Source organism: Lissotriton vulgaris, chromosome 1_1 (genome assembly GCF_964263255.1).
Source record: "Lissotriton vulgaris chromosome 1_1, aLisVul1.2, whole genome shotgun sequence".
Taxonomy (NCBI): Eukaryota; Metazoa; Chordata; class Amphibia; order Caudata; family Salamandridae; genus Lissotriton; species Lissotriton vulgaris.
The window spans coordinates 500,930,676-500,943,482 of record NC_141685.1 but is presented as its reverse complement, the minus strand read 5'-3'; the positions used below and the strand labels follow the sequence as shown (position 1 = coordinate 500,943,482).

Here is a 12,807-nt window from a genome sequence, read left to right as displayed (position 1 = left end):
GATGGGTGTGTGAGGGTGAGGGGGGGTGAGGGTGAGAGGGTGAGAGGGTTGTGAGGGTGAGGGTGTGTGAGGGTGGGTGAAAGTGTGAAAGTAAGTGAGGGTGTGAGGTTGTGTGAGGGTGAGGAGGGGTGAGGGTCCGAAGTAAATGGTGGCAGGGCAGACATCATAAGACAGAGAGAAGAGACTGCATGGTGACTGCGTTGGTCAGTTTCAGAATCAGGAGGGGCAGAGTCAGCACAGTCTGCGAGGGAACAACGTGTCTAGAGGCAAAGCATAGCGGATGTAGCATTGCAGCTAGCAAGTCAAGTGTTTTCAAGCTGAGTGTCCCTAGAGAGATGGCAACACAGCAACAGCATTTGAGGAGCAAAGCTACTGTAAACAAGCACTGTGGGCTTTCACTTTCGTTCAGAAAAATAAAACGAGAAAGGTGCACAGAACGCAGAACAAAAAACGGCTTCCCAGCGAAATGGATGCAAAGAAAAAAAACAAGGTCTTGGCATTGCTGTGGCGGGGGCGTGGGGGAGCGGGAGCGCATTCCTTTGAAGTCTGATGGGGGGCGGGGGAGCGGATTCCTTTGAAGTCTGATGCCGAGGCCGATGGTGTTTGATGTGTACGCGACTGCCTCACACGCCTGCCTCACATGAACTGTACGCGATCCGCAGGCTAGGTAGACTTTTCTGAGTGCTTACTATAATCTCGCCTATTCAATCCCTAACGGGATAGAATAGTCGAGACCTAAAAACCACAGATTACATCTGTAAGCCACAGAGGGAGCAGGCGAAAGAAGGCACTGACGAAGATAATGGGGAAAGGACTTGAGATTAAAATCAGGAATTATATAAATCACTGTGTTGTCATGATTATCATTACACCAATGCTACGGAACTGCTTACAGACAGATAGCAATGTATATGTTTATAATTGGAATGCTATGTGCCTTGATTACAATGGATATAATAAAAAGAATTTAAAAAAAAACACATTGAGCTCATTCCAGACATTTACAGAAGGGGTTCATACATTCAGAACACACAATACAGCGCGCTTAAGGCTAGACATTCATACACAAAAAGAGCAATCGCTACTTACTCACACAAGTACCAGTGTTGTCAAATCACAATCCACAGAGACATTTAAACACACGATTAACCCACAAATCAACACTTAGGACAGAAACAAAAGACAGCCCACAGACTGTACTTAAACCTAACCATTTGTAAATACTAATTGTAAGTCATATTTACAAGAAAAGCTCTCAAAAATAGTCCCAAAAAAACTGCACCAAAACAGCCCAAAGACTATTTCATGTTCAAGAAGCCAACATACACCATATTCGCTAATTTTGGCTGACAGAACACTCAAAAAGTGCTCTGCATATCACTACTTTTAAAAGTTTCAAGTGCACAAATCAGGATCCTTTTTTATGTACATATTTAATTTCATGGGGTACGTAGTCACCAAGGAAGAAATATGTTTTTATACCTAAACCTATTTAAGTATCCCCTCTAGAGGAGCCGGCTGATTCCATTCTAGTTCCATAATGGTACCTCCAAGAAAGCAACACATTCTACGATGTAAGCTAAAAACAGGCATGCCAAAAATATTGCAGCCTATGCAATATTATACGCAAAGTAGCACTTCTCTCAATGTGTGCCGTTCAAGTTTTATAAAAAGTAGATAAAAGTCTCCTCATTACCTGTCTATATGAATTGCAATTCATATATATCCAAATTCCAAATATTGGCCAATTTCCATACAATTCCAAAACCAAAAAGGCCAAATCTCCAACCTCTCACTGCCAAGTTCTGAGTGACCTAACGGTCAATTTAGAATACTCGCGCCAAAAGGGTTCTCAGTCAGGAGCGGTAAACATTTGTAGGATCAAAATCAGGAAGACTAGAAATATACTGGGCTGCAGAGACAGAGAATCTCCGTGCACAGGGTACCTTCTTAGTAGAGTCCTGTCCTATCCTACTCTGTATATTCCTGTCTCCTGTCAAGACTACTCCCTTGGAATGCCGCTTCTCTGATGAGGTCCACGATTCGGGCACCATTTGAAGAAATATAAACCTCCTAAGGGGGTTCACTGATACACCTGGTTCTTTTAACCAACAAATAAGAGATTGGCACAGAAGCTATAATATAAAAATAATGCATTTATTAACCTCAGATGAGGGAGATTGCGTCACACAGTACCCTCAGACCACTGTGGGAAGCATTCTAAGGAGTACAGGGAACAGGGGCCTTATATATGCGTAGGTTACATTAGTCAGCATAAAACCAAGGGGAGGTCCTGGCACATACCAGCATGCAAAATGACTAATATGGCCATACAAAATTTGCTTGCTAAATAAAGTGGGAGGAGAGACTAAAATGAGCACATCAGTAAGAATAGCCTGACAGTTCTATACTAGGAGCAGGTGCATTCTATCAGCTAGGCCTTTCTGAGCATGTGCAAGGCTCTGGAAGAGGTAGAAAGCACATGGCAAGCACATGGCTAACTAAGATGGCTGCCAAGTACAAAATGGCTTTCAGCTCATGCTAACAGATTCCTGCAATCTTTAACACTAGGATTAAACTATGGATGTGTGCTGTGAAGTCAGGTGCTCCTGGGTGCACTTGTCCACTCATCCTGTCCTGCAGACTGCCTGTATAGACTCAGTGGTGTTTTTGTTTTGGTGTTTTGTTCTCTCTCACAGGTAGGACTTATTGTCTATTTTCAATAAAGTCTGGGAGGGATGTGGTGACCGTCTGGTCACGGTCTAGTGTTTCTACAATAATGTGTTTCCACCAACCACTTCTTGAGGGCTGGTTTCCCACTCACCCCACGCCCATCCATCACAGGTGTCACCGGTCAGGTGACCCTGCTAATAAAAGGGGCCAGGTGCATGTGCCCTGGGCCAGTTCCAGTACCATTCTATATGTAGCTGTTTGTCCTGCATGAGGACCTAGGGCCCTAACCATTACAGCCAGCATCACAATCTTCCTTCACACAGAACAGGTAGTTTATAAACAGCAGCAGTGTAAACTTCACTCATGAAACAAACCCGTTCAACATGTACATCAGTAGTGATTGTTTTCTGGCTTACAATCAATCACAAGATAGAGCATGGAAGGCAAAACTTCAAGCTTCCCTCACACAGAGAACCAGTTTAGAACAGACAGTAACAAAACACTCCCCTTATAGCAATCTTACATGCAACTAAAGTGCACTGTATGTAATAGTGTAACAGGAGTTACTGCACAAGCACACAGAAATACCCGAACACATAAAATCTTAACATACATAAACACAACAGGCACGCAATCTGCTCTGTTGAGTACTAACCCTTATAGTTCCACCCCACATAAAATCTCCCTGTATGCTTGAGGCCTAGGATAATGAGGTGATGAAGATATATAACAGGAACAAAGCTGATAGCCCGGCCTGTACAGCATGCCAACCATTACACTTTAGGAACTTTCTCGTGAAACGTGCCCCTGACAACAAAAACGTCCGCAAATGGAAAATTCACTAAACACCCTTGCAGGCAGTTATCACCACCATAAAATCTTAGGGCCTGATTTAGAGATGGTGAGAATGGAAACTCCTCCAATTTTTGGTAAAAATACTATGTTGTTGTTTCAACTTTATTTCGGCTACTTTAGCCATAAAAGCAAAGAAAATAAAACATTTTACAAGCAAATATCCACAATACCTTTTACAAGCAAATATCCATGTAATGAGGCTACGATAAATTGGAGAGAGACAAGTATACAAATTATCCATATTTACAATTACCGCCCTAAAACCGACAATCTCATTACTTAAATAAGATAAAATTTTGATTTAAAAGCCAGAATATAAAACATTTAAATACCTTACTTAAAAATATACATTGTACAAAAACGTGCAAAGAGGAGGAAACTAAAATCGGGTTATTTGCACTATAGCTTAAGGCCAAGCTTCTTCCTAATGAGGTACACATTAAATAGAAACCTACTTATGCAAAACACTACCAGTTGTGAAGTATTGGATTTAATTATACGTTCAGCTTCTTTGTAGGACCTAACGCCCACATTTTTGCATAAAGGTCTGATCCATCGAGACCTAGGAGACTTGTAGACCGAGCAAAAGAAAAGTAAATGAACATTATCCTCTTTCGCCTTTTGCGAACAAAGGGTACAACGATCAGTCTCCTTATTGCCCCCCCACCTACAAGTATTTGCATTTGTCTGCAGGACCCCGTATCTAAATTGCAAATGTAAGGATTTTGCTAATGGTGGGCCTATCTCATTCATGAAGGGTTCGAAGGAAACACTATCCTTTACGGTCAGAAACTTCTGAGTCAGGGTACCAGCTGATGAACTATGTAGTATTTCACTATTGACGTGAGACCAAAAAATGGACTTTAGGAGCTGTTTACAAGGAGGTGTCATGCTCAGGGGCTCTTCCCAGAAATGGGATAGCCCTATCCTAATGCACCAATATGAAATATGTTTTAGCCATTCAATATTCTTGTGCTCATCAATCTGCATGATTTCTATTAAACCGCTTATATAGTTTCACAACTCCGGAGTAGTCCATAACCTTACCCAATAGAGTAATGGCCTTAAAATAGCTTGATAATCCGTGCGTTTAATATCAATATCCAAAAACACTGGAACTAGGGGAGTTCTAATCGGTATTTTAAGTAACCTACGTATGAAATTGTTTTCATCCCGTTCAAAATTTGTCTTACAGGAAGGCCCCCAAACCTCAGCACCATAAAGTGCCGCTGATTGTGAAAATACTAAATCCAGAGGAGATTGCACTGGTGGTGGAAGTTCCTCCACGCTTTACTACTATGGTAGAGAAATTCTATGACTGAACTTTCCTTCAGATTTTGCTAATTGCCCAGAAACAAGAGTGTTTCCAGTGCTATCAAACACTAAATTAGAGCTCAAGGGACATTAAAGGACAAAATCATGTATAGGTTAAGAATACAACCTTCACCACAAATGCACAACATATTTGAACTGATCAGTAGAAATGAAATCACAACTACACATGCCAGAAAGGAAATCATTATCACCTTTGAGAAAGACCAAAATTCAGCTCTGATACTCTTTGAATACTCTGACCTGGAGCTGTGCTGTTGCTGTGCCCCTACCCAACTATCATAGGTAGAAATGAACAGCCAAAAAGAACTTGCTAAGTTTCTATAAATGTAGTGATTGTGAGGCATGCACTCATAGAAATTTTGTGAAATAATATGAAGTACCACACACCGAGTTAATTTAAAAATTCATTACTTGAGCAAGTAAGCAATTTGACCAATGATAAACATTTCCCAGTGGCTTGACACTTTCATGAAATGCACAGAGGCAGAAGTGATCTGCTGAGATATGTTTCTATTGACACAGTGCTACCGTACAAACAAGGTGCTTATAGAGAACTCCAGTTGAGATGCATAGAGTCACCATTTAAAACTGGGTTAGAAACTAAGGTTAGCGCTTGTTTAAAACATCGAAGAGGAAATGAAAGAACCTTCTTAATGAATGATATATAGATTGCTGGATTTCGATGTTTAACTGGAATGAAATTTCATGTTTCTAACTATGGTAGACAACATATTTTATTTGATGTGTATTGTTTACAGACATTCGTCAATAAGATCATTCATGTTAAAACAGGTATACACAAGTTGGGGGCGATTCACAAAGACTATCAGTTCATACTTAGTACAATGGATTTTTAGATTTAATTTTCAATCAGACTATGTACTATGTACAGATTTGCCTTGAACTAACTAATATGGCTGAGATACCCGCCACCCCCTCTCAACACAATCCCCAAGAATGGGAATACGGAAACATTTCTGAACTTTTGGAAGGCGGGAGGGAGTTACCCTCCCGGCCGTATTTATTAAAATATGAAACAAAATTAAAACATTAAAATAACAGTTTCATATCATGTACAATTTCATTTTCATATATCGATGTTTTGGCTGACCTTAACATATTTCTAATACAAAGGTTCTCCTAGCCGATACTAACATCCTACAAAACATTTTTAAATTGAAATTGTATATCCTAACGTTAAGGGCCAACGGCAAGGTCGTAACCGGTGTCAGATCCCTAAACCAGAACTACCACCTCACTTGTGAGGGGCGGCCACACAGAGGACTGTACCTCATGTGCACATACCAATTTCCCTTGTCTTGACGGGGGCCCCCATTAACTCGACGAGGACTCGTGTGAGGTGTCTAGAAGGTAGCGTGGACCCCCCTCCCCACCCCACACAACTTACCACGGATCTTCCAATTACTGCTCACCGATCATGACCTTACCGCCACAGGCCGGATAGTTGACCGGCTATCCGGACCCCCCACAAAAATCCTACCTAAAGGTCATGCTGTAAACTCTTTAACCAGGCTACGAGGTCTCCTATGAGTAAAGAATTCCCCACCCGGGACAAATGGACCCCATCCTCCAGATACATACTGTCCCCCCTGATACAACCATGAGGAATCGAATGCAATGCACTTTACGAAACAGTCTAGCCAACTTGGTATTTACTTTCTTCACCGAATGATTTATAGCAGACACAGAATTCGCCCTCCGCCACACTTTTCGTGGAATCATATGGGACCATGCAATTGTGCACCCTGGAACCCTTCTCGCCAACCAACTCACTGTGGATAGTATCGCCTCGAGAAGTAGTCGTCTACCAGTGGTCACCAAATCATTGCCCCCAAGATGCACTATGATTATAGATGGCGGTGACCTTGTCCGCCCTAACAAACCCTCGACAAAAGGTTGAAACTGGTCAATACAGAGCCCGCCCCTTCCGTAGAAGGTCACCCTGTACCCGTATTCCCCAGCCATGTGAATCATGTCACCTGCTTTAAATACGTCCGCGGCACGCCTCACGTATGAGTGGCCCACGACCCACACCACTTTTTCCGCAGCCGGTGATCTTTGACCGCTGGTTCCCAGGTGTCGGGTCGACTGCACAGTCCGCCCCGCCTCGTAAGCTTGCGAAACTGTAAACCAAACAAAAACAAGAAGCGTGAGTACATGATTACAGCTTCACAACATGTGCAACCGCACATACCTTTTGTAACAGTTCGAGGACCAACGCCCCAATTGTTTCACTTTTTCCACACTCAGACCCCTGGCTGTAGCCTCTGTAGCAGCCCCTATCCGGAAGGAATGGGTCCCAAAATCGCCCGGGTTCAAGCCCGCGGCCGAAATTGCCATTGCTAGCACCCGCTGGAACTGAAACCTCGTCAGTGGGGTGGCATCAGTGTGCCTCAACAGGGTCCCCCCCCCATGATGCCGCCCTCTGCGCCAAATATTCCTCAACGCATACGACGGGGCACATGGGAGATCCGGGACTCCGATGGACTACTATACTGTCCCCGATCGCACCCTGATCGGTCTTGGACCTGGGAAACGAGACCATCATCGTATCCCCCTTAACTAGAACGTGCTCTCGGCACAGTCCCCCCCCCGTATCCTGCTTGTTCCTCGCCACCAGTTCGCTTACCTGCATAGCCCCATGGAATGCTAATGCAAAAGTGGCCCTGAATAACACTGTTTCAGACTGGGATGAACAAGTCGCAGGGAGAACGGAAAATAACAGAGCCAACCTCTCCAGACCTATCGGGTGCCTGTCATCTACTCTGCGACCCTCAAGGCGTTGCCACCCACGCAGCGCTTTCTGTACTACGAAAGATGCAGTAGGGTCCTGGATCCCATGAGCCCGCGCCATGAAGGAAATGGCGGCCCGATGCCTCTGGGCCGTGGCTACCGATTTGCCTGCCTGATGTAACGACAGCAAAAACTTTACGACATATTCTTCCTGGCCCCAAAGCTCCCCCCTAACCGAACCCAAAAAGGACTGATAAGAACGGAACGCCCCTTCATATGCCTTCCTCGTCCTGGGTGCTAAACTCTCTCCCACGAGGTTTTGTAGTTCGGGGCACCGAGAGACCAGAGAGCTTCGGGGAATGGTACCGACACCGGGTCCGCTGTGGGCAGAAAACCCCAGAAGGCCTGCATACGGAAACGAGAAAGCGCATCAGCCGCCTGATTCAGTACTCCTGGCACATGTCTGCCCTAAAGAGTACGTTCAATCGCATACATAGTAACACAATTTCCTTAAGCAATCTCAGAATCCATTTGCATCGTGCTGCCTGACTATTGATACACTCAACCACGGTCATGTTATCCGACCAGAACACCACAGAGTGATCCCGGAACCCCTCAGGCCATGTTTGTAGGGCCACCAGAATAGGGAACAGTTCGAGAAACGCAATGTTGCTCGTCAGCCCACACTCGTGCCACCATGACGGCCATTTTTGGGCCGACCAGTGATTACCGAATATGGCGCCAAAGCCTATACTCCCCGCCGAATCTGTCCACAGCCCCAACTCCTCGGAGGACACCGCCGGCTTGTTCCAGACCACCCGACCATTGAAATCCGCCAGAAATGCCAACCAAATGCGCATGTCCTGGCGAATCTCGGCCGAGAGCCTCGTGCGATGGTGCCCTTCTTTAAGACCGACCATGGCTTGAGCAATCGAGCGGGAGAAAGGGCGGGCCATTGGCATTACTCTAAGGGCAAAATTCAACTGACCCACCGTTTGCTGCAATTGATGCAAGTTCACCTTGGTTTCCCGAATACAGGCCCTGAATCTCCCCACCTTTTCTTTGGGCAGCCGGAAGCAACCTTCCAGTGAATCGAGCTCTATTCCGAGAAACTCGAGCGAAGTTGATGGCCCCACCGTCTTACCTGGTGCCAATGGCACACCAAACTGATTCATCAGACCACAAAATTCATTTAAAGCTTGTGCACATTCTGGATCCCCAGCTGCACCCAGGAACAGAAAATCGTCAAGATAATGCATAACATGTTGAAACCTCGTCATTCTTGTGAATACCCATTGCAAAAAACAACTGAATTTCTCAAAATAAGCACAAGATATGGAGCATCCCATTGGCATACATTTATCCATGTAATAGCGCCCCTGAAACATAAAACCGAGGAGACGCTGATCGTCTGGGTGTACCGGGAGCAACCGGAACGCTGACTCGATGTCTGATTTGGCCATCAGCGCTCCGGGCCCCAGGCGATTCAACATGGCGACGGCCTCATCGAAAGATGCGTACCGCACCGAACACACCTCCGGGTCTATCGCATCATTCACCGAAAGACCTCTCGGGGCGGACAAGTTATGTATTAATCGAAACTCACCCGGGTCCTTCTTGGGGACCACTCCCAAAGGGGAACAAACAAAATTAGCAACTGGTGGCGTGTCGAATGGTCCGGCAACCCGACCCCGGGTCAACTCTTTCACAATCTTCGCCTGTACCACCGCCGTATTCTGCAGGACCGACAGTTGGTTCCTACACTGTGCCTTACCCTGAAAATTCCCCACTGGGATGCGGAAACCATATGAAAACCCATCTCGCAACACCCCAGCGGAGACATGATCCGGGTATTCATTGAGCCAAGGAATCATTGCCATGGTATCAACCGGGGTAGGTAAAGGCGCCCCTCGGACTATTTCAGACCTGTTTGGCGCTTCCCCTACCTCCGTTATCACCCGTCTTGGCTCTGCACATGGTCTCAGGATGCGAGGATTGCCCACACCCCCCACAGTCGTGCCTAAACTTGCATGACCCCTGGGACCTCGTACACTTTCCTCTGTTAAAATTCCAGCAGATGCCCTTTTTGCCTGTATTGCCACTCGATCTCGAGTGATGCTCATTACTTGAACCTGCCCGAAAGGGCGCCCCAGATGAATGGCGGGAAAACTCTCCCCCGCTTCCCCCCACCAATGGTGCCTTTAACATGCCTGATTTCTCCATCTTTTGCCAAGAAATGGAGTCGTAACAATCCCACGTCAGAGATGTGTCGAACTCCTTGGCCTTCCTAAAAACATTATCATAACAAAACCACTGATTGCCCTCATATGACTGAGAGTACTCCATAATACGTGTCTGGTACACGGGTAACTCGGCCAACATTTCAGGCCTTCGTTCCCCCATAATTGAAGTGAAAATGCCAAATGCTCTGCCCCAATTACCTTTGTTCTCATCGACCTTAAAAGCGGCCATTTTGGCGCGCCAAACACTCGGGTGCAAAAACTCTTTTTGACCCTTCACATGCTCGATCTCATAATGATCAGTTAGCAAAGAAAACATGTTCACATATTTCTCACCCCATATCCTCTCCTTGATTTCAATCGGAATATGCTGAGCCACTTTCTCCCTTCTGAAGGGTACAGACCCCTCCCCCGCAATCGGCAGTCGCTGCTTACCTGAACTAGAGGCTGTAACCATAGTCGCTGCCGAACTCGTGCCCGCCGCGGTTTCACCCACTGGAGCCTGCGGGGGAACAAAAGGACATGGTGCCTTTGCGGCCTCTCTTGACTGCCGCAACTGCCTCATTACTGCCCTGGCGTCATCCGCCGTGGTGCCTTCGCTATCTTTTCCCAACCACGCTGCCAGCTGTGCAGCCAACTCGGGAGGCATATCCTCCCCGTTCACAGGGGTGACTACAACAGGGATTGGTTGCCCCTCCTTCGGGACCGGGATCGGGGCTTCAGTCGGTGTATCGGGGAGCGCCGGCGGCGCCTCGGGAACCGGGGTCTCTCCCCCAGTTGCCCCCCTCTTGGACCTTCTACCTCTCCCGCTAGGGACTACTCCCGGCAATGCTGGTCCGACGATTCGCTTTGGGCCTCCTACACCGTTCATTGCCGCTATCTGCTTTTTCATCTCGGCCATGTCTTTCACGAGCATGCGGAGCATCTGATCGGTACCGACCCGCTTTCCGACCTTCTTGCCCGGCATTCTCGAACGATGATCTCTGAAAGAACAAAGACAAAATTACAACGCTCAAAATTGGCTCTTCGTTCCGTCTCGAGCTCACGGGCAGCGGGGAGGTGCAGCTTCAGAGCACAGGAACAAGAGGATGCTACTTTGGCTTGTCGCTCCTTTTATCGCTCTTCGGGCGGGCGTAAACCCGCCTCCGCCCGCCTCCGGGGGCGTGGCTGGCGGCTTCGGTGTCTAGGACAACCCACTCTAGGGCGGGAAAAAGCGCGCCCCGGCTACGCCGCTTCGGGCATACCAGCCGGGACTCGCCTCCCGCCCAAGATGGCTTCCCGGGGGGATCGGGGCACTCCGCCATACGTTCGGGGGGACCGATCGGTCGCCCCTTACATATTCACAAGAACCTATATCCTGAAAAAAAAATTAGTGCACAGTTTTCATTCATTCCGTTTAATCAAGATTGTTTTGCCCACTTGGTCTTTATGAGGCGTCTAAAATAGCTGAGGTTCAACAGGAACAGAGAAAAAGGTAGATTTATTTGGAAAATTAACTATTACGCAACATATCCCACAGTTATTTAGTAGTGATTTTTTTTGTTCAACATAAGAGGTAGTTGCATCATGTTAAAAACTGTCCATAGAGATGGGACTGCTGCCAATTCCTGCCTTTGTGACTTATATGTAATGCGTTTGTAATAATATATGTTGATAGATCAAATGGATAGTTCCTCTCAAATCAAATATGAGATGATATGTCCATTTCGGCCTGATTAGTAAGCAAGTGTACTCTCTGCGAAATAGCAAAGAGGGGGAATAGAATTAATATTTTTGAATTTTAATAATGAATGTTGCAGTATTGAAATACATATGTACAAGCAACTCAAAATAATAACCCAGATACTCGTAATGGTAGAATTAGCACACTACCAAGGATCAAAATCATACTGTCAAATTTGCCTTCAACACGAGAAACAAAAAGCAGGTTTTTCTTATAGGAATGTGCATAATTTTAAAGAATTGGTGCAATTATAGATAGTTAAAGTCACTGTAGTATCCAAGTGGCTGTGATAAATTGATGCAGATAAGATATTAGATCAAGTAATAGAACAGTACCTATGACTGACAATGAAGTTCATGTGATTTACAAATAAAATATTTAAACTATTCAATTACTGTACTGAAACCCTTCAGTGGCACTTGTGGTATGCATTTATTTCAACTACAGACACATTATTAATTCAGTGGGAAAAATCATTGGGATGCCCACCGCACCGATTGTTGTGTGTGTTATGTATGGAGCCTATGATGATAAACTTTGAAAAGAACCCAAAAATAAAAATTGAAAGGTCAATTTTTAATGTATAGAGCCCAGAAATGTCAACAAATGTGTATGAGCTGAGGATATGTTGTATTGACCCTGATCAAGTATGTGGCGCAATATATAAATGCTTCACATTTTGTTGTGTGTCATGTAGAAATTTTTAGTGCACCCTGAGATTTATGCTAGATCACACTCTGTAGTACTGACTCATGAGGGTGAGGTGGGGGTTGTGTAAATGTTATAGTTATGGGACTACCAAGACTTATATCTACGAATGTCATAGGGAGTATTTTTGGATCCAAGTTGTCCAAGAATGCTATAATTACTGTGTTGATCGATGTGGGTGTGTTACTAATTTACTTTCCAATGCTAAACTTGTTTAGCGCTCGAAATTCACTCAAAAGTAGAGCAAAACCGCGCATAGCACTGCTTTGCATTACTTAGCACCAAGGGTGGGGGGGAGTATAAAGGGTGGTGCATGGGCGTTCCCTTGCAAGCACCCAAGGTTTTGGATGCCAAGGCCTATTTACTTAAAAAAAAAAAGACAAGGTTTAGCAGCAGCAAATAGCGCCCATTTCAGCTGGCCGCACTGTGCAGCACACATACAAAGTGGGGGAAGTTTAAAAGTTAGTCTAAGTATAGTATGTTGTTCTGGAAGGTTATCCTTCCAGTAGAAAAACAAGC

The 12,807-nt window shown here is 45.4% G+C and overlaps 1 protein-coding gene across 2 annotated transcripts in view; it reads right to left on the bottom strand.

Annotated features, from left to right (window-relative positions):
- Nucleotides 1–12,807, bottom strand: part of LOC147747399 (serine/threonine-protein kinase TNNI3K) — a 2,862,006-nt gene that overhangs the window by 2,848,614 nt on the left and 585 nt on the right. The window lies entirely within an intron of this gene.